We start from the raw sequence: 4721 nt of genomic DNA on the forward strand, positions 1-4721 counted from the left end.
GAAGACAGACAAAAGACGGCTTTTTATATTCCTTCACGCGGTACCTATCAATTCAAATCCATGGCTTTTGGTCTCACTAACGCTCCAGCCACCCAACAAAGATTAGTAGACAAACTATTCTACGGGCCAGAATTTGAGCATAGGGTATTCGTATTTATCGATGACGTCATTGTTGTATCTAATAGTTTTGAACAACACATATCTCTCTTAACTCGTGTTTTTGAAAAGCTTAAGATGGCTAACCTCACAATAAACCTTCGAAAAAGCCATTTTTTTAGAAATCAACTTAAATACTTGGGCTACATTGTCGACTCTAATGGCTTGCAGGCGGATCCTGATAAAGTCGAGTCGATAGTTAACTATCCTACTCCCACAAACCGCAAAGAAGTTAGGCGTTTCTTAGGTACTGCCTCCTGGTACAGAAGGTTTATTCCGAATTTCAGTACCTTAGCAAGCCCGTTGAATAAACTCACGACACAAGGCAAAAACGCCCCTCCTTTTATTTGGTCTACAGAAGCCGACCTGGCTTTTAACAAGTTAAAAAAATGTTTGTCAACTACACCAATTCTTTCTTGCCCAGACTATACAAAATCTTTTGAAGTGCATACTGATGCGAGTGATTACGGAATTGGAGCAGTTCTCACTCAAACTCTGGATGGGAAGGAAAGGGTAATTGCTTACATGAGTAAGTCTCTTTCACAACCCGAACGAAATTATAGTGCAACAGAACGCGAAGCATTAGCCGTACTCACTGCAATCGAACATTGGCGTTGCTATTTGGAAAATGGTCTTAAATTCACAGTTTACACAGATCATTCTTCCCTTAAGTGGTTCCTTAACCTTAATAACCCAACTGGAAGATTAGCTCGATGGGGAGTACGACTATCAGCCTATAATTTCGATATAAAACACCGGAAAGGGACAGAGAATCTAGTTCCAGATAGTCTGTCACGCGCAGTTCCGATTACAACTATTGACACAGTATGCGACACCAATAAAACAAGTGATCCCTGGTTTTTGAATATATTAAATGGTTGTAAGACATCACCAACATCATTTTTAAACTATCAAGTTAAAAATGGAAAATTATTTCGATTTTTTAAGTCGCTTAATCCACTCACTCGAGAGTTCGAGTGGAAAGAAGTTGTTCCGTTAGAAGATAGAAATACCATAATAGCTAAAAACCATTCTGAACCTACCTCTGGCCATTTTGGCATTTATAAAACACACAAACGTCTTAGCTTACGATATTTTTGGCCTAATATGCATCAAGATGTTGTAAGTTTCGTGTCTAATTGTGATACTTGTCTCGCTCACAAACACCCTAATCACTCCACACTGGGTACAATGGGTAGACCCAAGGACTGTGATCGACCTTTCCAAATGTTGAGCATAGACTTGGTAGGTCCCTTACCCGTGTCTAGGAAGCAAAACACATTTTTGTTAGTGATTAACTGTTGCTTCTCTAAATATTGCCTGTTATTCCCCATCCGTCGTGCGACATCCGAAATTATCGCAAAAATAATCGAGGAACATGTTTTTCTTATTCACGGAATACCTAGTACCATTCTGATGGACAACGGGCGACAGTTTGTGAGCGTTACAATGAAAAAACTATTTGAAACCTACAATATCCCAAATGTTTTTTATACTCCTCTATATACCCCACAAATAAATACCGTAGAACGCTACAATAAAACCATCATAACAGCAATATCTACTTTTATTGATGCAGATCATAGGGTTTGGGACACTAACATTCCAAAAATTCAATTTGCTCTTAATTCGGCTGTTAACGAAGTGACTGGATTCACACCATCGTTTTTAGTTTTTGGTCGTGAACTTGTAAGTTGTGGTTCCCACTATGTTGACGCAGACTTGGAGAACCATATAGTTTTCACGCCACGTGATAGCTATGCGGAAAACATAGGAGTGCTGCAAAAACTTTTCGATAAAGTGCAGCTCTCACTAATTAAGGCACATTCTCGAAATAGCACTACTTACGATCTTCGCCGCAAAAATGTAGAATTTAATGTTGGTGACATTGTTTGGAAAAGAACGTTTTATCAAAGCGATAAAGACAATAAATTTTCAAAAAAACTAGCTCCTAAATTTATTAAATGTCGTATAATAGCAAAGAAATCGAAATTAGTCTATGATCTTCAAGATATGACAGGTCACAATATAGGGACTTGGCACGTTAAAGATTTTAAGCTAACCTAGTAGTTAGCTGGATTTTCTAAGAAAAATCCTAACCTAAAAAGGGGGGTATGTAACGCTTCGTTACACTATTCTTAAAAACTAAAATCGAAATTATTAAAAACAACTATTTTATAATTAAAAAAAAAAAGAAAAGAATAATATACAATTAAATCAGAAAAATACTAACATTTAATAAATTATAATATTTATAGAAAGAACTGTTTTTGTAAGCAAACTGCGCGATACCATTGTTATTATATCTTTGGAGCGAACGAACGAACGCCGAATGATTCAAGGCGCGGCGAATGCTCGCAGCGATCGCGAATCCATCACTGTGTCTCGCGAAACATCCGTACGCAGACACGTACCACTTTAACTGCAGATTTTTTAAATATAAGGTTTACGAACTCGTGAAGTTTTTACACCTCAGAATCTAATTAAGTCTGTGTACGTCACCCCGATAACGGGTAAGTGTTGCAAATTAATACATGATAATAGTACTTAGTGCTTGGTAAATTTATTGATCACCTACCTGCCAAAAAAATAATTAAATGTACTTCCTATGTATGCACTACATTTAAGTATTTGAAAAGTACATAATAATATCTTAAGGTTTTAGAAAGCAGAATGTTTAATAATAAAATAATAGTCGTTTTTACTTCAATATGATAAATACAAAAGTAAATGTCATGCATACAAAAGTAAATGACCTTCAACGGTCGTTGTTAATTATTAGGTTAGGAAATTATTTATCTTTGATTAGATTAAGCTTATTGTAGTAATATTACTATAGTAATGCACTTAGAACTGTAATTCATTAGTAGTAATTTTGTAAGATGTTTGTGACTATTTAATTACATGTTCATTATTTAGTACAAACATCGCATTGTTCTAGTCTAAGGATGATTGTGTATAACTGCCACATCATTAATCACTATTTATTGCCATAATCATTACCATATCCGCTTCTTCTTCTGATCCGCTTGTCTTCACTTCCGGTTGATGTGGCAGTCACACAAATGAAATCAGACTTTTTAAGAAGTGTCCGATTTCCGGAATTCCAGGGATCCAGTACCGGATTTCGATTGCTGCTCCCGGCTCACTCTCCATAATCAGGCTTACGGCGGAGGTGATTGCTGCATTTTTGTCATCGGACTACCCTACGATATCACAACTTCGTGACCCCAACTTCGTGTCAACGCTTCTCCACGGATAAAAGGGCAGTGGTTTTGATTGAGCTTAAGACTGGTGATTCTTCGCGTTGCAATTGTTTATCCACTCCCTGAAGAGTCGTAATTAAACCTTTTTGTTAAATTTAAAATTACTTTTTCATTTCTATAATTTTTATACCTCCCATCTAAAATGGTACGGTACAAGTGGGTGTCCGAAATTCGGCCCCCATGAGCGAGGACCAGATGCGACTGCTGCATGACGCCCTTCTCGAGTCCATCGCCAAGATGGCCGGGAAGAAGGGAGACCCGCGACCAAGATTTGCTGGTTTCTCCTACAAGACGGGGTGGGTCCTGGTTAACTGTGAGAACCAGGAAAGCCATGACTGGCTTGTAGGAGAGATCAGGCAAATCAAACCGTGGCCTGAGGCGGAACTCTCGACCATACCCGAGAGCGAACTGCCTAGGCCACAGGTGGGGACCACTTTCATACCCATCAGCGAGGCGGCAACGGTCGAAAAGGCTTTGCCGCTGCTGGAGGCGCAAAATGATGGTCTCAACCCGGGGCTATGGCGAGTTCTCCATAAGCGGGCCGAGGCGGGAGGGACTGTGGTGACCTTCTCGTTGGACGATCCGTCGGCGGAGACTCTCCGTGCAAATAACGGCAGAGCTGGCCTTGGCTTTAAATATGTAATATTTAATGTCAGGGGGGGCTCTGCCGCGGAACAGCCCAACGTGGAAACACCTAGGCCGTCGACTTCTGCTGGAGTGCAAGAGGCAACGAGGAGCCCTGCGGGGACCTCGCGCCAAAGGCCTCCGCTGAGGTCGACCAAAGGCCGGGGTGGAGCCACGAGGGGCGGCACAAGTCGTAGGGGGGTAAGAGGAGGCGGAGGGAATAGAGGACGTCCACGTCCCCTACCCAAGAAGCCTCACACACCCGCCCTACGCTAAGCCAATGGCTCCCTACAACAGCAGAGCGAGGATCTTGCAGGGCAACCTCCATCATGCAGCAGCTGCGACTGCGGTGGTGGAGTGTTGCTTTGCCAAACAGAACATAGACCTCGCTCTGATCCAAGAACCTTGGATATCCAACGGCAACATCCAGGGGCTAGGGGCCGCCGGTAAGATTCTCTTCAATAATGGTGGCTATAGACCCAGGGCGTGCATCGTTCATAACAAAAATATTGACCTTTTACCTGTTCCAGAGCTTTGCAATGACGACCTGGTCGCAGGATACATCAATCTCCAAGGGTGGAGTGGGGCTAGAGTAATCGTCTGCTCAGCCTACCTCCCCGGTGATAAGCCCAATCCCACAGAAGACCTGGTGAACGTTGTGGCCTACGCACAAAG

At 41.6% G+C, this 4721-nt stretch overlaps 1 long non-coding RNA gene across 1 annotated transcript; it reads left to right on the forward strand.

Moving 5' to 3' along the window:
• Positions 1-2372: 2372 nt before the first annotated feature.
• LOC135072884 (uncharacterized) lies at positions 2373-3523 on the forward strand. Its single transcript, XR_010257506.1, has 2 exons — positions 2373-2669; positions 3267-3523. It is a non-coding gene; the product is annotated as an uncharacterized LOC135072884 (long non-coding RNA).
• Positions 3524-4721: the final 1198 nt, after the last annotated feature.

The sequence above is a fragment of the Ostrinia nubilalis genome, chromosome 6 (genome assembly GCF_963855985.1).
Source record: "Ostrinia nubilalis chromosome 6, ilOstNubi1.1, whole genome shotgun sequence".
Classification (NCBI taxonomy): domain Eukaryota; kingdom Metazoa; phylum Arthropoda; class Insecta; order Lepidoptera; family Crambidae; genus Ostrinia; species Ostrinia nubilalis.